The sequence below is a fragment of the Protopterus annectens genome, chromosome 12.part0 (genome assembly GCF_019279795.1).
Source record: "Protopterus annectens isolate FY-2018-M chromosome 12.part0, PAN1.0, whole genome shotgun sequence".
Taxonomy (NCBI): domain Eukaryota; kingdom Metazoa; phylum Chordata; order Ceratodontiformes; family Protopteridae; genus Protopterus; species Protopterus annectens.
The window spans coordinates 1,576,662,815-1,576,686,101 of record NC_056746.1 but is presented as its reverse complement, the minus strand read 5'-3'; the positions used below and the strand labels follow the sequence as shown (position 1 = coordinate 1,576,686,101).

Below are 23,287 nucleotides of genomic sequence, written 5' to 3'. Positions count from 1 at the left end.
AACGGCAGAAAGAGTCTTACCTTCTACCTCGCACCTTGTCAGAGTATCCTTCACTTGTGGACCAAAGAGAGATGATCCATCAAAAGGGGAGTTAGTGAAGGACGCCTTGAAAGGGTCCGCAAAGCTACATAGCTGCATCCAGGCGTGGCGGCGTAAGGCCACCCCTGTACCTGCGGCCCTGCTCGCTCCATCAGCCGCGTACGAAATCAGGCGCATGGAGGAGTTGACTACTGAGTTAAGGGTAGCCTATCTTGAAACCCCACAGCTGATGGGTCCTTCAACACTTCACTCATATCCTTGAGTAAGTCCCTTTGGAGACGAGTGAAATGACACAGGTAATTCAGCGAACGCATAGAAAAGGTCGCTGATGAGAACATCCATTTACCGTACCTGTCCATGGTCCTAGATTCCTTATTAGGAGGATGAACAGGTACCGAAGGATCCGCTAGTTCCTTCTTGGTGGCTGCAGCCACCACCATGGCATCCACAGAGACACCTTTGGACAAAAACTCCTTGTCTTTGGGGGCAGTGATAAATTTGGCTTGCCTCCTAGGGGTGGGTTCCACCGAGTCAAGAGCCGCCCAAGCCTTCCTCGCCACCACTTCCATGAGGGGGTCAAAGGGAGGGGACACCCAGGAGGTGGAAGGTTGAGAACCAAATGCCTCAAGGTACACTGATTCGTCCTCTGAAGGGTTAAGGGCTGGCCAATTCCCCCTCTGTTTCAAGATTTCAAGTATGTCTGCAAAGGAGACATCTTCAGAGGGGGAACGAGGGGAACCCTCAGAATCCTCCAAATCAGTGTCAGAGGTGACAGACTCAGGGGAGTCAATGTGCTTCCTCTTGCACTGTCTCTTCCTAGGGGGTTCTCCTGCAAGGTCAGGAGAGGCCTCGGAAGAGGAGGAAATTCCCACTGGGGATACTTGAGGCGCAGATTCTCTACGGTCCGAAGCAAGAGGGTGAGAAGAAAACATCGCAGGCACTGTGAAGGGAGGGGCTGATGGAGCAGACTGTGGAGTAGAACCAGGTTCTAACACGCTCCGCATGACCTCAAAGGCACCCCTGTCAGGCAGGGCCAGAGGTCTCCGCTCCGAAGAGCCAAAAACCTCCCCCGGCACCGACAAGGATGGCTCCGAAGCCAATGTCGGAGCCGAACTAACCAGCGCCGAAGCACCGAGAGGGAGAGCGGGGTCGGACAAGGGTCCGATGCCATTCGCCCCCTCGGAGCCGACGAGGGAAGTCCGGCGCTGAGATTCCTTCAAGGAGGAAATCGGAGCAGACGGTGCCGAAAGGAAAGGTATTGGTTCCGACACTCCCACAGTCTCGGCTCCAAGCAGCACCGGCTCCGAACTCAAGAGAGTCGGAGGAGGAATATCTAATGAACAGGGGTAGCCATCAACTGTTGAGTCGGGCTGTGTAACATCTGGGCCAGTGCCTGGGCTGTGTAACATCTGGGCCAATGCCTCGGATTTAAGAAGTCTACTCACCACCCTCTGCAAATCATGGTCCGAAAGTCTGGAGGACCTAGAGGAGTGTGACCTATGGCTCCGTTCAGACAAGAGCGGTGACGCTGGAGCCAAATGAACGGAGCCGATAGAAGGAGACCTGGATCTCTTTCTAGTAGTCGGTTCCGACAAGGGTATCGGAACCAACTTCGACTTGTCTGTCTTGGCTCCAGCCGGAGCCGAGGACACGGTGTGTGTGGCAGGTCTAAGATCATCGGCTCCGGCCAGAGTGGATGTCTGAACCGTATGAACTGTCTTTGAACCTCCGGAGGACGGCTCAGACACTGCAGCCGACTGACTGGAGGGCTTAGAGGGTTTCCCCGACAAAGACTGGGTCGGGAAACCCTCGGGCTTCAATAAGCCCCTCAAGATCAATTTGTTTTTACGTTTCTGCAGGACTCTAGGGCTGAAACCGTGACAGACAGCACAAGAGTCCTGCAGGTGTAAAGGTCCCAGGCAATACACACAAGAAGTGTGACTGCCTGTCAGAGACATCTTCTGACAGCACGAGTCACACTTCTTAAAGCCTGAGGCCTTCGATTCTTTAGACATATCTAAAGAGACAACACTAGTGCAATCACTCACACAAACACACAGATTACACTAAAATTTAAATTAAACTAAATTTAACAAAGATCTTGACAGAAAAAAACACACTCACTCCAACTACTAGGAGGGGTGGGAAGGGGCCTAAGGGAAATAACCCTTGGAAAAAATTTTTGGAAAGGGAAGATATTTGTAAGGGAGTGCTAACAAACTAAGTAACTAACTAAATACTATCGAAAAACTAACTTAAAGGGGGTCTAAGTTTACTAGAAACTTTAGAAATTTAACTAACCTGCAGAGCCGGTTGGAAAAGCACCTCGTCAGCTAAGCGGCAAACGAGATCTGAGGAGTTATCGCCTAGCATTGTGGGATATGGGGGAGCCTCGAGCCGGTGGAATTAGCTCTTGAGCTTTAGTTTTGGCCGAGTCGGAGCCGAGGATCGGCTCCGAACCAATCCAGCAAGAATGAAGGCGAGATAGACAACTTAACATTTTTTGTTACAGACACACACAGAAAACTCCTCACCAGGTCAACCTTAGGAGAAAATGTAGGCAGACAACAATTACTTCAGATTCACCATGTCATTCACTACATACTAATAAATCTGCATTCTGAGTCCCTATTAGTGTGAATTAAATGAAATAGAAAATAGTTGCTAAAACAATTGCTGAAATGAAGCCTAAACACCATGCATAGTGTAATTAATTCATGAGCTGCTTCACAGGCAGAGCTCCCCTCAGACAAAAAAGGAAAAAAGTACTTGCTAATAGATTCATCTGACAAAAAAGTATAAACGTATCTGGTGTTAGGAATACTGCACAAAGCATAATCCTGAGTATTCTGGTTGTATTTAGGTGCTTATACTTTAAGCTGGTCTGCATGGCATGAATAATGATAAAACCTGTTTTCAGAGAATGCACTTCAGATTTAATTCACTTTAACGTGAACTAGCAAACACAACATCCTTGGCTATGATTTTCTGGTGTTGACTCTCTTGTTTAAACATTGTGTCTTGAGATTTTTAGAAACAAAATGGTTCTATAGTGGCTATAATTATTTGTATATGAATGAATAAATATAAAGCATCTTCAGTCTGACATGTTCTGATAACTTCAAAAGTACATTATGCAAACATGTATGGTGCTGTCTAGACTTTTTTTTTTGTTTTGCCCCATCATCCTCCCAACCATCAGACACTCTCCCTTATCAAGCCCATTTCTTATAGGTTCATAGGTAGGTACTAAGCTATTGGCCCTGGGGCCTATATAAGCCTGTCCAAAAATGTTCTCTGGCTTTCACCACCAAAGAAAATAATTTTCCTGTGCCCCTGTCAAACAGTGCTACAGAAGTGATACCCGGGGTGAATTTTCTATTTCCCATCCAGTCGTCAATATTTTTCTTAAAGAGGGTGAATGAGTAGCTTTGCTCAACATGAATGGGTAGTTTGTTCCAGAGTATGGGAAGTCTCTGGGACAGGAATCTATCCCTCCAGCATGTTTTGTTTATTGTGGTGACAAGGTTTAGGTCCCTAGAGCATGTGGTTCGGAGAGATTGGGATTTCTTTAAGTGTAGCATTTCCAACAGCTCTGGGTTTGACATAGCTTTGTATGTTAGGCAGAGATCGCCTATGAGTAGGCAATATGCGACGGAGTAGAGCTGGAGTTTTTTGAGACCAGTCTTGGTATGGCATCTGTTTGAGGCCAGTAATCCTCTTAGTGAGGTATTTCTGTGGCCTCTCCAATTGTTGTAGGTGTCTTGTGAGATACATGCCATACAGGGCACTGTACTCTATAATGGGTCTGATGAGGGATGAGTAGAGAGGAACAAAGACCTCCTTTTTTCTAGAGAAGAACCCTTTTTTGATGAGGTGTGCCACGTAGAAGGATTTCCTGAATACTGTGGTGATGTGGCTATCAAAGGTGAGACTACTGTGTCCACCTGTGTCCTGAGGTCTCTTATCACACTTTCAGTGTTTAGCGAGCTACTGGCTATGTTGGTAGTTCATGGGTACAGAGTTTTTTCCAAAGGGGATGACCGTGCACTTCTTGGCATTGAGCTTGAGGCCATGACTTTGACACCAAGCATCTGTCTCTGTGAGGCCCCTTTGTAGAATGTCTGCATCATTGGGTAATTCTATTATGGCTCTCAGTTTGCAGTCATCTGCAGACTTTGTTAGCCAAAGACCTTCTGTGTTGGTCTGCACTTCAAAGAGATAGATGCAGAACAGGAGAGGACCCAGGACCGAACCCTGTGGTACGCCACTCGTCACTGGTCTAAAGTTGGACTTGGAGTCGGCTACTTTTACTGTGTGGGTTCTCTCAGTGGGCCAGTTGGCCACCCATCTTGTGACATGACATAGGGATTTATGCCCATTTTAGTGAGTTTATCTATAATTCCAGAGTGGGGGATGGTATCGAAAGCCTTGGCAAGGTCAAGATAGGCTGTGTGCACTACCTTGCCCTCGTCTACGGCTCTAGTGACTGCTTCAAAGAAGTCAATCAGGTTTAGTAGACATGATCTACCTTTTACAAACCCAGACTGAGTGGGGTCCAGGGTTTGGAGGTTACCCATGTCTTTGTTTATAAGCTCCAAGATGATACGTTCCATGGCCTTGCAGACCAGGCTTGTCGGGCTAATGGGGAGGTAGTTTCAAGGGTCCGTGGTGGCACCCCCTTTGTGGAGTGGGATAACCGTCACTGTGCACCATTCTGTAGGCACATACCCTGTGGTGAGGCTATGACTGAACATGGTACTTAGGTGGGGTGACAGTTTGTTCTGTAGTTCATGCAGTATGCAGCCTGGGATGTTGTCTGGTCCCATAGATGCTGTGTTCTTGGCTTTGGAGAGTGTGGTCTTTACTTGTTCATCCATGATTACAGGGGCTTTGCATTCTTCCGGTAATAAGATGGGACTTTGGAGGGTGACAGGGGGGTAAAGTTAGCACTGAACCTATCTGCCAGCATGTTGGCTATATCAGTTGGTTCTGTATATTTAGTGCCATTGTGCTGTAGCTCAGAGCAGATCTGAGTGTTACCACTGAGATTCTTGACATAGCTGTAAAATGCTTTGTGGTTGTCTTTGGAATCAGTGGCGATTTTGTTTTCATAACTGGCTTTGGAGGATTTTATGAGGGATCTCAGCTTCTTGCTGTGGCCGACCAGGGAGTTCCTCCAGTCTTGGGATTTTACTCTTTTTTGCAACAGCTTCTTCCTACTGTTGTAGAACTTCTTCTCGCTTCTTTGCATCCAGAGATACTGGGCAATTAAGATAATAACCTGGTATTACAACCGTCTAGATTTCTTCTTGCTCCTAACACTTCCTCCTTATGGTAAACAGATAAGGTGTAACACCTGCTACACTACACTTTTTGCACAGCCCTTATGCAGACTTAGCACCCCACTGTTTTGATTTTTCTTGTGCAGTGCTCACCCTCAGCAGTCGGACCCACAAATATTACTGATGCAGTGGGACTGATACTGAACCCTTTTCACAAAATGGGAAGCTGACATGGGCTACTCACTCCCATTCCTCAATGTCCGACTCCAGCAGCACCCAGGTTACTAATCAGTCCCAATGGGCTATGGCTTACTCATGGCTTCATCCCTCTATGCCCTGGAAGTAGCCACTGTTCAGAGTCATGGTTACCAGAGGAGGATGTGTTCATTTTTCTTTCCTTGACATAGGGACGATATAAAATGTGAAGCATGACTTTCATTAAAATGACTGTGATTTAAAAAGTAGAAGCAAAATAAAGATGTGGCTTGTCATCATGACAGAGGAGCACAAACAACCAAATTCAGGTGGTGACCCAGAATGTTTCTACCTCTACAGACTGCATGATATTTCCAAGGAGAAAATGAGAATCAGAAATATAAAACATGAATGTTTAAATAAATGAAAACTTTCCTGAAGAATAATGACACAAATTATCCAAATAAGGTACAACACTGCAATATACCCACACTATGTAGTCTTCATACCAGCAAAGCTACTAACAATCATATAGACCAGACTGGGAAGACTGTTCATTTCATTGAAGGCTAATTCATTAACTTGAAAATGACATACTGAACTACCAAAGCATTTTTATACACACACTTCTAAGCTTAGGCAACATAACTAACTCAAAAAAGATTTTACTGAACTGGTTCTTATCAGACTGATTTATATCGCAGACAGGTAGAAACAGGACTGACTACAAAATAAGGCACATAAGTGGAGTATAAGAAAGGCCTTTATAATAGAACATAATGCAAAATGATGAAAGGCTCAGTACATCTGTTCATTTAAAGGACTGTCCAGTTTGTCCCTAGAAATCCCAAATGGCAGGGACATATTTTTCATAAGATTATAAGATACTGCAGTTCTTTGAAATACCATACATTATATGTCTCATCACCTGAACATGGATTAGGGTATGCTGTGGAAAAAAAAAGTACAGTTTTGTACCTACCATAAATGTAGATGTTCGAAGATCCACATTGTTGCAGTCATAACCTGTGGGTAGTCCGCTGTCCTCGGTCGGCCCGAATACCAAAGAGTTAGGGTGGCGTCGGTCATGGTCGCTCAGATCTGACGTCAGTACGCCATGGTATTAAAGCGCATGACCGACGTCATATCCTCAGTCTTTCTTGCCCCAGATGTCAGAAGGCCCTAAAAAGAAAGGCCATAGCCAAAAACAGATAAACCTCCAAAACCTATGTACAAACAATATTTACAACCCAAACCACACAACCACTCCAAACTACAGAGGGGAAGGAGGGAGGGTAAATTAGACTGCAGCAATGTGGATCTTCGAACATCTACATTTATGGTAGGTACAAAACTGTACTATGTTCTTCATCTCACATTGCTGCAGTCATAACCTGTGGGTAGAATCCCAAAGCAAAGGTAAAGGGAGGTTGGCAAAATCATAAAGCATTGGGAGCTGCTAACATGCCCTGTAAAACTGCAGTGGCAAACCCAGCCCTTGATTTGGAATAAAGAGAGAGATGGTAATGTTTAGAAAAAGTGTGCACTGAACTCCAAGTAGCTGCTTCCAAAATATCTTTAGTAGCTACACCCCTTAAAAAAGCAGTAGAAGTGGCAGTAGCCCTAGTGGAATGAGGTCTGAATCCAGCCGGAATCTCCTTACCATGATGAGAATAACAAAAAGCAATACAATGGCCAATCCACTTAGAAATAGTTTGTTTTGAAACAGGTTTCCCCTGAGAGCCCAAAGCAAAAGAAACAAATAACTGTTGAGACTGTCGGAACCCTTTAGTCCTGCTCAAATAATAACGCAACTGCCTGTGAATATCCAAAGTGTGCAAAATTTTCTCCCTTTATTTTGGGGATCAGCATAAAATGTAGGCAAATGAATAGATTGGTTCAAGGCCACATTTGAAACCACTTTAGGCATAAAAGTAGGGTTAGTACGCAGAGATACCCTATCCTTATGAAAAATCAGGAAGGGTTCAACTGCCATTAGAGCCTGTAATTCAGATACCCTTCTAGCAGACGTAATGGCCAACAAAAAAGCAGTCTTCCAAGACAGAAACTTCAACTCAGATGTAGCTGCAGGTTCAAAAGGAGGTAAAGTGAGTTTTTCCAACACAAAATTGAGATCCCAGGAAGGAGTAGGAGCTCTACGCGGGGGTATTATGTTCTTTGCCCCTCTAAGAAATTGCTTAAACAAAGGATGAGAGAATAATGGTGGGTCACAGTCATAGTGAGCAGAAATGGCTGCAGCATGAACTTTTACAGAGGAGAAAGACAAACCCTTGTCTAATAATTCTGTAAGATATTGAAGTGAAACACTCAAATTAGGCCTTGAAACATCAAAGCTCTTTGCTTTGCTCCAAATAAAAAATCTCCTCCATTTATCAGCATAAACTTTCCTACTTGTACTAGGCCTTCTGGCCTCCAAAATGACATTCAAAACTTGTTGAGGAAGCTGCGACCCTCCAGGTTCTAGAACAGAATATGCCAGGCTGTCAGATGCAGGGACTGTATAACCTGACATTGAGGAAATGATTGCCTGCCTGAGACAAAAGGTGTGGAATTGATGGCAAAGGCCAAGGAGGCTCCCGTACTAAACTCCTCAGCAGAGGGTACCAGTGCTGCCGTGGCCAATCTGGAGCTATTAGAATCATGGAGGGCTTGTCCTGTCTGACCTTCAAGAGCACCTTGGGAAGGAGAGGCAGAGGAGGAAAGGCATAGACGTGAAGATTGTTCCAACTGAATGATAGAGCATCCACTTTCCAAGCTTTTGGATGAAACATCTTTGTGCAAAACTTTGGCAACTGGAAATTTAGTGGAGAAGCGAACAGATCTATGTCTGGAGTCCCTCAAATCACTGTCAACTGTCAAAATACATGAGGATCCAACTTCCACTCGTGAGGATCCACCATCTGTCTGCTCAAAACATCCGCTAAGGAGTTCTGTGCTCCTGGCAGAAACCTTGCCTGAAGAGTGAGGTGCAAACTGAGAGCAGTCTCCCACAAAATCATAGCTTGCCTGCAAAGAGGGTACGAATGGGTTCCCCCTTGCTTGTTGATGTACCACATGACAGTTGTGTTGTCTGTTTGAATCAACACTTGTCCTGGGTGAAGTAGATCCTTGAAAGCCATCAATGCAAATTGGACTGCTAACATCTCCTTCAAGTTGATATGCAAATGTTGAAGTCTGGCAGGCCACGTGTCTTGAACCCATTTTCCATTGAGGTGTGCTCCCCAAGCCTTGCCTGAGGCATCTGTCGTTAAGATCTGACTCGCCTCTGGTCGGGTCACAGAGAGTCCCTTGTTTAGGTGACATTCCTGAGCCCACCACAAAAATTCCTTTTGAATGCAAGGTATTATCTGAATGACAGTGTCCAGATCGTGGCAGTGTTGAGTCCATACACTTTTGAGATACCACTGTAGCTTCCTCATATGCAGTTTGGCATTGGGAAGCACCAGAATACAAGATGCCATGAACCCCAAGGCTTGAAGGACTGTCCTTGCAGTCAGCCTGCACCATAGAGACAATTGTTGGAAGTAAAGTGTAAGATTTCTTTGCTTGTCCGGGGTCAAAAAAGCCATCTGAGAGGCTGTATTCAGTCTCACACCCAGAAAGCACATTTCCTGAGAGGGTACTAGACTGGACTTTGTTTCGTTCACAGAATACCCTAGGCACCTTAACACTGCCATAACATACTGTAGATGGTGAAGTAGCTTGTCTTTGTCTTGAGCAAGAATCAGGCAGTCGTCCAAATAAGGATAAATTTGTATCCCTCTTAACCTTAAGAAGGCTATCACTGGAGCCAGAACCTTTGTGAACACCCTGGGCGCAGTAGATAAGCCAAAGGGCAATGCAGAGAACTGATAATGTAAAGTCCCAGCTCGAAAACGCAGGAATCTCCTGCAACTGGGCCTGATAGGAATATGAAGATAAGCTTCTTTGAGATCCAGAGTTACCATCCAGTGATCTTTGCCCAACAGAGGCAGAAGTTGTTGCAAAGTCAACATTTTGAATTTTGGAATGTCCAGGTATGTGTTGAGGATAGATAAATCCAAAATTGGCCTCCAAGTGTTTCCTTTCTTTGGTACAAGAAACAGGGGAGAATAAAATCCTAGGCCCACTTCTGACAGAGGGACCTGCTGTATAGCCCCCATTTGAAGAAGTAAAGAAATCTGTTTGTGAGCCTCCACCCTTTGCTGAGGAGGAACGTCTGGCATGCCTTTGAAAGGAGGCAATGTGTGGAAATAAAACTTGTAGCCTCGGTCTATAATGTCCAATACCCATTTGTCCTGGGTGACTAAAAGCCAATTTTGCCTGAAGAGTGCCAACTTTCCTCCCAGAGGAGCTGCCAGACAGGAAGGATCTGGCAGCTGAAGATGCAGGTCATTGGGTCTGTTTACGAAAGGACTGGCCCCTGCCCTCACCTGCAGATTGTGCAGGGGAACTCCACGTTCTAGGCCTGAAAGAACCCTGAGCTCTGCCCCTACCACGTCTAGATCTGCCCCTAGATTGTAAATCAGAAGAAGGGTAAGCCCATCCCTTAGTAGGCCAATTTCTGCTAAACTTAGGGGGCTGCACCTGCAAAAAATCCTTAACAGTCTGCATAGACTTAGCTTTGTCTTCCATTTTCTTCAAGACTGACTCCACAGGAGAACCAAACAAAACTTCAGACTGAAGAGGAGCATCCAAAATTCGAGCTTTAACATGCTCTGACAAGTTTTGATCCTTAAGCCAGGCGTGCCTACGAATAACTGATCCAGTGGCAGCCACCCTGGAAGAAGCCTGTAAAGCATCGAAACCACACTGCAAAGAATGCTTACCCACCTGATCAGAGGCATGAACCAAATCCTGTAATTCCTTACACTCTATGCCCTCTGCCAAAGCATCTACCTTAGACTTTAACTGAGTAAGGAGAAAATTCTGGTACTTCAACATATGAAACTGGCAATTCAAAGCCCTCATTGCTAGAGTGGAAGAGGTATACACTTTTTTTACCCCACCTATCCAAAGCTCTAGAATCTTTATCCATAGGAACTGGATTCTTTACAACAGAAGCCCTGACACCCTTAGGTCCCTGGCTAATAGTTTCTGGGTCAGCCCTTGGGCTCTTATACAGATATTTATGAGCCTCTGGCACTCTGTAATACCTATCTGGTTTAACCGGTGCAGGAGGCAAAGAGTCTGGATTAAGGGAAGCCTCAGAGAAAACATCCTGAACAACATCCAAAACAGGAGGTATAGCTAAGGGCCGATGTTGTGGTAAAAACAAAAATTCCCTAAGCCTCTTTCGGGAATCTGAGAAATCCTGACCTTCCCATTTAAAATGCTCCCTCATAGAATGCAGGGTTTCTGAAAAAGAAAAATCCTCTGGAGGAGAAGCAGAAGGACTAGAATCCTCTGCATCTGAATCAGAATAAGGAGGAAAATCCTGAATGTCTTCAGCCGAAGACTCTGAGTAATCTGAAGAATGTTCCAAACCTTCCACCTCTGGCTCCACCCTAGGCCTCTTATCTGGAGGGGGCATAGAACCCCTGATTAAGGAAATCAAATCTTCTGCCATTTTTAGCATGTGTTTTTTAGGTACAAAACCTGCAGAACTAGGACTGACACCAGAGGAAGACAAACCAGGCCTGACCTTGGAAGGTACCTTAGAAACAGAAGGGGAAGGCCTAACCACCTTATGCAAAGAAGGGAGTACAGCAACCTGAGAGGCCCCCTCAGCCTGACCCGACTCCTGAGAGGCCACATCTTGCAAAATTAACGGTTCCCCCTGAGACCTCGGCTGGATCCACAGACTCCACCGTAGTTTCTAAAGAACCGGCGTCCGGAACGGACGACTCATCCTGCTTGGACTTTAACGATTTTTCCTTGCGCTTCTTAGAGGTAGCGGGCGTCGGAGGATCCGACGGCATATTGTAATTACACCGCTTACCGAAGACAAGCCTAGCGCAATCTAACCTACGTTTAATGGTGCGCTTATTAAATCTAGCACAAAAGCGACACCCGACTACGTCGTGCTCGGGCCCCAAACAAGGAATACAGAGAGAGTGGTAATCCCTATGAGGTATCTGTTTCCCACAAGAAATACAATTATTCACTTTTTCTGACATCCGGAATTAACTGAGGCAAAAAAAGACAAAAATATTCCCCAACGGGGTACTTAGCCCAACTTGGTTTTTGGTCTGAAACTCAGAATACGAAAATTTCAGAACGCCGAACGGCACTTGCAAACGCTGCTTCTGCTTCGGACCATGCGGCAAGAAAGACTGAGGATATGATGTCGGTCATGCGCTTTAATACCATGGCGTACTGACGTCAGATCTGAGCGACCATGACCGACGCCAGCCTAACTCTTTGGTATTCGGGCCGACAAGGACAGCGGACTACCCACAGGTTATGACTGCAGCAATGTGAGATGAAGAACATCACCATTTTCTTACAATGAGTCTTTTACAACATAAATCACATGCACGAGATATAGCTAATGTATGCTACAACAAACTGTTTCATTGTACAGAATGTCTTCAGTGCATAAGCCGTGAATGGGAATAATTTTCTACTAATGTTGATTTTTATCTTAAAAATTATATATGAAAGAGCTCAAGATGGAATTAAACTGAGAGCATGTTTGCTAAATACTATTAAAATAATAATAGGTAGTAGGCAGGGCTGTCCTATGTCCCACTTGCTACTTGCATTACACTTGGTCATTAGCAGGAACAATAGGGAACTCAATAATACAGAGGTACCTCTGGGGAACAAGGGAACTTAAGCGCTCCATGTTTGCAGATGATATTTTAGTGGCATTGGCAAAACCCAAATGAGAAACTTCCTAAATTATTGGAAACATTGAGGATGTCTGAAGAATATTCTGGACCTAAAATAAATACAAATACAACACAAGTCTTAGACACAAATATAGATAAGCTCGGAGATCTACACAGACTACATCCACAAATACAGAAATACACTGATGTGAAATATCTATGAAATTTCACAGTCAAAGAATGTGAAGGACACGAGGAGAATATCTTGTACAAAAATAGAAAAAAAAAATAGAAAGAAATTCACAAAAGAGGAAGATGATAACCAAGCCGATCTGTGGGGTCAGGTGCTTCAGTGGCATGTATTGTCAAAACTACTATATGTATCAATGGAAGAAAGGGTGATAAAAATGAATGGGTGGATGAACAAATGTATCTACCAGGGTAATACATCTAGAGAAGCTTGGGAGAATATGTTAATTCTAGACAGCAATGGGATGGCAGTGCCTGATGTATGACATTACAGTAAAGTAACGTCATTGGCATTGTGTGTGTGTTCCCAGTCCCTGGGATATTAACATAGGTGGAAAAAGGTGACCACAGAAACAGATTCAGAAATGGAAGATAGTAATCTGCCAGAAGTGACGTGGGCTAGTAAAGAGCAGGAATTTAGTACAGTAACATTAGAGACCACAAAAATGGAGACAGAAAAGCTATTTACAAACAAAAGTCTAAGGAATTGGAAGCATGATATATTACCAATAGGGGCGCCAAAGATGGATACCAGGAAGATGACAGTTATTTTGGATACGAGGAAGATGACAGTGATTTTGTATTGGAAATAGGAAATTTCAAAACCTTGACACTGGGTGCAGATAATGGGCAGGAGGGAATTTTGAAATGAGAGGAAGCAAAAAGAAAATATGACATACCAGATGAAAGAAGACTGCAGTATGAATGCCTGATATGACAGATACGAGCTACATGTTAGGGGGCAATAGATGCAGAGGCCTGGACATAATTAGTAACTTGAAAACATCGGATATGGGACAGGAAGCAGGTAATAAAGGTTCGATAACTCAGGCAGTAAAGAGTGATGATTTTGAAAAGCAGTGTGATAAATAAGGAAAGAGGCATTTGGAAAACATATCTAGGTAGGGAGAAAGTAGTATGGTTACCCAAAATAACAATTAAAGCAAAAAGTATAGACTCTTCTGGTGGAAGTGCCAACACAAAATTTTTTATACACCTACAAAATTAGCAAGGATGTTCCCAGCAATAAGCTCTAACTGCTAGAGATTTCAACAGTGAGAAATGGAGTTAATGGCTGCATATTTTTTAGAGTTGTAGTACATTGTCAGAATGTAAAAAGGACATGCAGGAAATAAGGAGATTTTGTGGGCAAGAGATACCTCCAACAAAATACAAGGGGTATGGGAGGAAGGGACACTTGCACAAGCAAAAGAACATTCATAACATTTCATTTATGTGTTACCTGTTTGCAGACCACAGAAATGTACTGATCAAAAAGTTACCCTTCAGCAACCGTCTGTGCACAATAGCAAAAATATTGCAAAAAGTAAACAGTTTACCAACATAAGAAGACTGAGTATGTGGCATATATAAATGCACATTGCAGAACAACATGCACACAGCATTCACACAGCAGGTGGATAGACATGAAGGAAATAAGGAGATTTTGTGGGCAAGAGATACCACCAACAAAAAAAAAACTGCATTTTCAAGGAGTATAGGAGGAAGGGGCACTTGCACAAGCAAAATAACATTCATAACATATATATGTTTGTTGACCACAGAAATGCACTGATCAAAAAGTTACCCTTCAGCTACCATCCGTGCTCAACAGCAAAAATGATTTCACATCCATACAAATGTCTGGCAGCATTAATACAAAACACACACACACATTCAAACAAACAGACATGCGCATTCAATCACTGTATGTACACACACACACACACACACACACACACACACACACACACACACACACACACTACTTACATTGGTCATCAGTCTGGCATGAGTGAAGCCACTCTGCTTCATGCTGTGCAGACTGTCCCTTACAGATGCATAATTACAGTGCAGCAATTAATGCCATGTGCTTACACATCTCATGCAATAGTCTGCATGAATGCTGCATAGCATGGATGAGTATTATTCATTATACTGTGGACAATTTCTGTGCAAGGTACAAAGGCCTAATTTAAATATGCCACACCCACACAATACTATATTTACATAGAGCAAGTTAAACCCACGCTGCTCAGTACTGTAGCTCTGCACAGCTGGACAATGCAGTGTTTATCATTTGGGATCCTCCTCCCTATTATGCAAAGCCAACTGGATGGCTCTGTATACTTGGCAACCTGTTTACAAATCAAAGCTCACGTTTCACCATATACTTCATAAGTATTAACGAATGAAAATTAAGGAGAAAGAACATCTAACCTGTTACATTTGCTGTAGTTAAAAGTGGAATTTTATATAGTTTTACATCTAAGCTACATTCTGAATCGATTACTTATTTAGTGCTGCAATTCATCTCAGCTGCAAGTTAAAGCATTACTGTGTATAACTCTGCATGCTAATAATTTAGTCAGTCAGCCTTTCAATTCCTGCTAATGGTTGTGGCTGCTGATGAAGCTGCACTGTCATGTAACAGCAAGTATGCTGAAATCCACCTCATTTGCACAAAACCTCTATGCAGTCAAGTCACAGACTACTCACTAGGACAGTGATGTTCTAAATGCTTAATAAGCCATGACTGTCTTCACACATTATCGATTAGTTGGCATTTGGCTAGCACGTAAAATGATAATGCACAATGACAGGCATATATCGGTGCTAATCTTTCAGCCTTCCTTACTCTAAGCAGCTCAGAGTTACTCCATTATAATTCCTATCTCCAAACCAGTCTTAACCAGAAGTATCTTGAGTAATTCAAATAAGGCTTTTGGAATCACACCCACCATCTTCTCTGTCTTTTGTTGTGCAACTATGACTTAGTAGTACAACACATGCAGTATTTGTAGTTTACCAGGAGAAACAGATCTGAGTCAAACAAGCTTAACCAAATGTCAAACAGCAACTTATTCAGATTAGAAAGATAACACTGAATACATAATTTAAACATTGTGCAGCTAAAAATAATCTAAGACAGTACAGCACTAGAAGGAACTCAGAACTTTAGTCATTTGAATTGTCTGTGAATGCATGGTTAGGCACTGAGTGATCCACAAAGCTATCAGTAAGTCATATTTTGTCAAGTGTCTGTGTTTTGAACCCCACAATGTCACCTTTCCTTACAAATAAAGAAATATAGTTTTGTATGGATTGTGACCCCATAAACCTCTGAATCCTTATACAACTTAACTCCAGTATCATACAAGAGGGGGAAATGGTGAAATGTCCATAACCCCCCATTAAGTGATGTCACAAACACACTGCTCCCAATAATAAACCAGTATATCAACTAAAATACATCAATATAGTTGACCAACAGGCAAATGCATAAAAGTGAAGGAATCCAAATGCAAACAAAGGCCTACTTTAAAAACTAATCCTTTAAAAAATAAACTGCCATAAAGGAGCTGCTGATAAAGAAGATACATAAACTATTTTCAAGTTGTAAGGTCTGCCCTTTTAAATTACCACTACAGGCAGAAACTGAAAAAAACACCTTGCCATAAAGTTCTACACAATCTAAACTTGCCTGCAGCAAAATAAGTACTATTTATTTTATTTTTTCTAACCCTGAATGTTTGCATAGGGTAGACAGCTTAGCATAATTTTGTTTTTATAGAAAACCACTTTTTCACTATTAGGCCATAGATGATGGGATTGATCACCCAAGTTTCTCCTGTCTAATCACACTTTCATTCATTTAAAATGGTAGCAGCAAGTAATGTTGGTAAATCTGAGAACCTCAGAGAGAGTATCAATGACTGATTTGCAGTGACGCTTACATATTTGTATCCTAAATATGTGTTACACAATCAGTAAAATGTCTTGCTGAAATGTACAGGAATAGATAAGATAAGTGAACCTTTTCAAAATGTAGAGTTTTTTTGTTTGTTTCAGGTCTTGTCCTCAAACATTCCTTCACTCAGTCATCTAGAGTATCACATTGCTTGACTTGCTTAGCTCATCTAATTAGTGAATCTGCACTCAGTGGTTATCAAGTTTCTTCACTTTCAGACTAAAATGTTACACAGCTATACAGTCTTAAAGGTTCGATAAGCTTATGGAACCATAGAAAGAGAAATGGTACTGTAAATTTTAGCAGTTGATCAAAAACTCCTATCTGTCTACAAACCTATCAAATCTGCTGGGCATGGTCTGCACTCATATAAGGTTGCTAAGGCCTGGAACTCCTTACCTGTATCCATCAGGTCACTATCCTCCCCTCCCATATTTCAAAACCACTCTGAAAGACTTCCCATCTAAAATTTAGTTCTGTTCTTGCTCAAAACTAGGACAAATTATATCCCTAAATGTGAACAAGTACCTTTTCATTCCTTATACCTCCTTACTCTCTCTTCATCACTCCCTTCCTTCCTTTTATCAATTTCACTTCCCTGACTTTCTCTCTGAATATACCATAAGCCTGTTTTCCCTCACGTCACATTACAATTTCTGTTTGTATTAAACTAATTTACAAAGAAGTTATGTTCTTACCATAACATTCCATCTGAGTAGTAGACTTCATCTTCTGCACATATGGGTATACGGATCCGATTCGGATCCGAGCCGGCAAAACTTTTCAAGCATCAGCTCCGAGCTCCAAGCTCCTCCCCTACCTATAGTACATCAATTCCTCCTATCTAGCCCCAGATCGAGTTTGCTGTCACTAAATAGCAACATAACCTCAACCCTAAACAGGAAACCCTGAAGAGTGAGGGGGACGGAGGGAGGGAAAGTGCAGAAGAATGAAGTCTACTACTCAGATGGAACGTTATGGTAAGAACATAACTTCTTTATCTGAAGTAGTTGACTTCATTCTTTCTGCACATATGGGACAAAGTCCCCAGCTACTAGTATTCCTGGGAGGCCCTTATGGAAGGATATTTCTGAGCACTGCAGAGCCAAAGGATGCTCTCCCTCTAGAAATAAGATCCAACTTATAATGAGAGATGAATGTGTGCAAATTGGCCCAAGTTGCTGCTGCACAGGTACCGTCTAATGGAACTCTTCACCAGAAAGCTGCAGAAGTGGCCATTGCTCTAATGGAATGAGCCTTCAGTACACCAGGAGGAGATAAACCTTTGTCCTTATAAACTTGTGCAATACAAAGAGTGATCCACCTTGCTAAGGACACTTTCGAAACTGCTTTGCCCAAAAATGGTTTTGAAAAGGAGACAAACAATTGATCCGACTTCCGGAAGGGTTTAGTCCTATGGAGGTAAAAACAAAGCTGTCTATGGACATCCAATAAATGAAGCTTACGTTCACCTCTATTCTGAAAATTTGGGAAGAAGACTGGCAAATTTATAGATTGATTAATACTGGCTGCTGAAGACACTTTGGGGAAAAAAAGAAGGGTTCGTACGCAGTGAAACCCTATCCTTGTGGAAAACCAAATAGGGAGACAAGGAGGATAAGGCCTGCAACTCTGAAACTCTTTTAGCTGAAGTGATGGTGACCAAGAATGCTGTCTTCCACGACAAAAACTTCATCGAAACAGAACCTGCTGGCTCGAAAGGGGGAGAAGTCAAGGCCTGAAGGACTAAAGTCAAATCCTAGGGGGGCACTGCTTCTTTAACTGGTGGTCGCAATAAAAAAGTGCCCTTCAGGAAGGCTTTACACAGTTTGGCAGAAGCCAGAGCGACCTTATTTTCACCTACATAAAAATTGGAGATGGCAGCCAGTTGAACCTTGATGGTGGAAGCACTTGCGCCTGACCGAAAAAGATTTGCTAAAAAATCCAATATGACCGGAACAGGGGCTGTAAACGGGTACTGATTGCGCTGGGAGGCCCAAATGCAAAAACGTCTCCACTTGCTTTAAGAGAAGCTACCAGAATATTCTTAACAGGGGACGAAAGTCCGGGAGTCCTGATGATCATGGGAACTGGAGCAGCCAAGCCGTCAGCTTGAGACTGTCCAGGTTGGGCAGGGGCAAGCCCAATGGGTGAGAAATTAGATCCGGACATGGATCTAGAGTCCATGGAGGAGCCAACAGGTGAGGCCATAGGAAGGGAAACCACACTTGGCGTGGCCAGAAGGGAGCTATAAGAATGACTTTGCACTGCAGCCAGCAAGCTCTCTGAAGGAACTTCGAAATAAGAGGTAACGGGGAATAAGCATACAGTAGCCCGGGAGGCCAAGCATGGACTACAGCGTCCCTGGGGGGATCAGAGCAAAGAAGTTGCTGCACTTCGCACTGGAAGGAGATGCAAAGAGATCACAGTAAGGTTGACCCCAAACACAGAAGATCTTCTCCGCCACTGATTGTTTCAGAGACCACACGTAAAGAAGATGGATTGCTCTGCTGAGACTGTCCGCTAGAATGTTGGAGCATCCCGGGATACGCGTTGCTATGAGAAACCGGCTGGTGGATATGGCCCACTCCCAAACCCTCATGGCCTTGCGACAAAGGGGGGTAGGATCGGGTCCCTCCCTGTTTGTTTATATACCAGACTACAGACATGTTGTCTGATTGAATGGCTACCGTTCCTGGAGGTAGGACAGGATGGAAGGCTCTCAATGCTAAAAGCACTGCCCTCATTTCCAGGACACTGATGTGTAGCTTGGTCTCTGGAGGGGACCACGTACCTTGGACTGTTCTTCCCAGGAAGTGCCCCCCCCACCCCCACCCAAGATGGGAAGCGTCCATCACTGTGGCTTGAGCCGGAAGGGCTAGGAAGCTGCACCCCGCAAAAATGTCCGCTGATTGAAGCCACCACTGGAGTGACGTTCTGCATGTCCTATTGATTCGGATGTGGAAACTCATCGGAAGGTCTGGCCAGGACCACTGAACTGCCAGAGTCCACTGAAGGACTCTCATGTGAAGACGTGCAAGAGGAAGAATAGAGATTGTGGCTGCCATCGAACCCAGGGCCCTGAGAACATCGGCTTCTGTGACTACAGAGTGCTCCAAGATCACTGATACATATATTCTGAGATTTCCTATCCTTTCCGGGGTGAGAAAAATCTTTGATTGAATCAAATCCAACCGTGCCCCAATGAAGTCTATGATCTGAACCGGAGTCAGGTGGGACTTGTTGAGGTTGATTGTGATGCTTAACTTGTGAGCCAGACCAAAGAAGTAGTGTAGTGCCTGACACAAGAGACGTTTGGTGGATGAAGTGAAGAGCCAGTCGTCTAGGTAGGGGAATACCTGAATGCCCTGAAGTCTCAGGTGAGCCGCTACGACCGCCATAACCTTGGTGAACATCCTGGGGGCTGTGGTGAGACAAAAGGGTAGGGATCTGAATTGAAAGTGACTGGCCCCTAGCCGGAAGCGGAGAAACCTCCTGGTGCTCCTGTGGACCTTGATGTGATAGTAAGCGTCCTGGAGGTCTAACGAGCACATCCAGTCGCATTCTCTCAGAAATGGTAGAATGGACTGTAGAGGGATCATCCGGACTTTTTGTTTCTCTACTGACAGGTTGAGGATAGACAGGTCCAGAATGGGCCTGAGGTCCCCCATCTTCTTTGGCACTAAAAAGAACCTGGAGTAGATGCCTGATCTGGATTGATCTGGGGGAACCAGTTGACGGCTCGTTTTTGTAGCAGCTTTGAAACCTCTAAAGCTGCAGCCTTCCTGTGAGTGGGTGGAACATCTAGAAGGCGAGCTGGAGTTATGGGATGTGAAATGAAGGGGATAGAATATCCTCTGGATATGATGTTTAACATCATTTTACTGTCTGCAGTAATGGACTCCATCATGCCACTGGATGTAAGGAAAATCTTCCACCGACTGCCTCCAGAGTAGAGCAGCCAGGAACCCCTCAGGGTTGCTGAGCGGGTCTGTCGGAAAAAGGTTCCCTAGACCCGAAGTTTCTGGGACCCCCTCTGCCTCTAGGATGGCATTGGTCTTGTCCCACTCTGCCTCTGGGGGATGAATATTCCTGAGTGTCACGAAAGGACTGTGATTTCCGGAACCACATCTTCTTTTGCCCCTTTTGGTTCCTGGAGTAGGACCTCTGGGGGTTAGAGAAGCGGATTCCGACGGCTGACAAAGTCTTTCTGTCCTTCTCACTCTGGGTTAGTGTGTCACATACAGTCTTCCCAAAGAGGGATGATCCATCGAATGGGGGGCTTGATGAAAGACGCCTTAAAGGGGTCCGCAAATTGACAGCCTGATCCAGGCGTGTTGCCTCAAGGCAATGCCTGTACCAGCAGCTCTAGCGGCTCCCTCCTTGGCATGAGAGAGGAGACGCATAGAGGTATTAGTCACTGATTTCAGTGTAGTCATCTTCACGGTAAAGTACTGCTTGTCCTGCTGCAACAGAGACTCCAGGGGCGACTCAGTTAGCTCTGATATAAGGTCTCGCTGCAGTCAGATGACATGTGCCAAGTAATTCAGCGCACGGATAGAAAATGTCACTGACGAGTACATGCACTTCCCAAAATGACCCATCGACCTGGACTTCCTGTGCCAGTTCCTTCTTTGTGGCAGCTGCAACCACCAAAGCGTCTACCAGGGCTCCCTTGGACCATGCCTGCCTGTCTAACAGCAGGGAAAGAATTTTATCTGGCCTTTTGGGTATAGGCTCTACGGTGTCAGGATCCTTCCATGCCCTAGTGGTGATGAGGTCCACCAAAGGGTCAGCTGGATAGGGGGATAGTGAAGAAAGATTTCCAAAGGGTGGGGACAGTTGATTCCAGAATAGATCGATTAATTAGTATAGCTATAGAATAGGCACTTGAGTCAGCAGCAAGTTTGAGGAATGTAGGAGATAGATTGTCAGTGGAAGGAGAGCAAAGTTTTAGCTTGAGCAGTAGAGATTTGATGTAAGTAATGGGAACTGGCTCAAAAGAAAACAAAGTTGTGTTAGTGGGACTTGGAGGGGTGGGTGTCGAAGTAGAGTTTGGCTTAGAGGTTACCAGATTTTGGATGGAAGAGATAAAGTGTTTATTCAGGAGGGTAGCTGTTTCCTGAGAGGAAGAGTTAGGGTATGGGGAGGGATTAGTGGGCATTGCAGGATAGAGGATGTTGAGAGTTGACCAAAATTTTCGAGGACTGGATTTGTTGTTAAGCTGAGCAGAGCTATAGTATGACTTTTTGTCATTAGTTGTATGTTTTTTTGCAAGGTTCCTCAGTTGCCTGTATTTTTGAAGAAAAGGTGGTTGTTTAGTTTTAGTCCAGCTTTTCCAAGCACGATCTCTTTGTTTCATAAGGGACCTAGTCTCTTTGGAGAGTCAGGGAGCATGATTTGATTTTACTCTGATCTTCCTAGAGGGAGCTTAGGAGTTTAGAATATTCATGAAGATGCTATTGAAAGATTTAGGTTAAGAAATACTGGAGTGATTCAGCAATAAAGTACAGGCAGTAAAAAATTGCATTCCTGTAAGCCAGCAGTAGTAAACATCAAAATAATTTTGGTAGTAGCCATGGCTGTAGATATCTGCATAAAAGCAAGAGGTACTATCATAATACAAGGTGACAGCACAGCCTGTAAAACTTGTAAAAAGCAGTTTATGAAAATGAGAGAGGATGGAGAAAGATATTACACAACAAAGAACTAACTAATCAGGCTGCAAGGATTTTGTTTGTGTCTTTCGGCTTTTCCCGGTTAGGGGTTGCCACAGCGGAACTCCGGTCCGCTAATGATTGGCAGTAGAGTTTTACGTGCTCACACAACCTTCAACGAAGGAACGCCCGTTTACGCATGTTGCCACACAGAAGACGCTCTAACTGAGAATCGAAGGGCAACGTCTAACTGTGAGGCGACAACGCTACCACAGCACCACCACCGCAGTCATCAATCAGGCTGCAAGGATAATGGGACAAAACACAGGCAGAGTATGACTGTGTAACACATATGATAGTACAAGGAGAAAACACAAGAAACAAGACAGGCAGACAAAGAGAAAGAGTGAGGTAAAGAGAAAGAAAGTAAGACAGGGAGAAGGGAGCAGGACACTTTACTGCACAGTGGAGATTTGTGGAAGTGAGTGAAGGGATATCAGGGAAACATACATAATATGGCAGCAGGTCAGTTGTTACAGTATCAGTGCAGTGTGCTGTTTCATTGCCTTTTTAATTTTATTGCGGCATTAATATATCTGGTATAAGGTGGCAGAATATTCCATTGCTTAGTCATGGCATTAGAGAAGGCATCTTCACTGTAATGTTATTTTGCTCACAGACACTAACAAATTCTGAGAATCAAATCACATACTACAGAGGGAATGCTACCACTGCATTTGAAATTGTAAGATGACATTTACTTGTAAATTATATTTTTCGCTGTTTTCTACTGAAGAAAGGGGAGAAGCAGACTAATCTCTATCCTGGAGAGCTTACAAAGGAAATATAGCGATGACTGGAGCTCATGGGGAGGAGGTGAAGGTCTCCTACACAATAAAATGGTTCTACTCATTCACACTAATAAATAAAACGCCAACTACCTTGACACAAAATTATTACTTTTGAGCAAATTTTTAATGCATTTTTCCAGTATCTGGGTGTCATAAGGTGAGAGCAGTATCTTACCTAAAATAAACTCACAATTAGTCTTGGATAGGTTATCTGACATACTATCTGACATGGTCACACCTTCTATTGCATCACATGAAGAGAACGGACCATAATTAAAATATTTGCACAAACATATGCCAATCAAAGTTTTACTGCCAGAAAAATTTTGAAGGCTGTAAAATAAGGGATCTGTGTCTAAACATGAGGTTTACATGGGCTACACTACTTTTTTTAGGAGGACAGAATACATTTAAAGCACAGGTAAGACAGTCAGTCTGATTGGGCAGTATTTCTTATCCATTTCATAAGGTCTAGTACTTCCCA

The 23,287-nt window shown here is 43.8% G+C and overlaps 1 protein-coding gene across 1 annotated transcript in view; it reads right to left on the bottom strand.

Moving 5' to 3' along the window:
* The window catches only part of HID1 (HID1 domain containing), a 1,473,500-nt gene that overhangs the window by 703,476 nt on the left and 746,737 nt on the right, over positions 1–23,287 (bottom strand). The window lies entirely within an intron of this gene.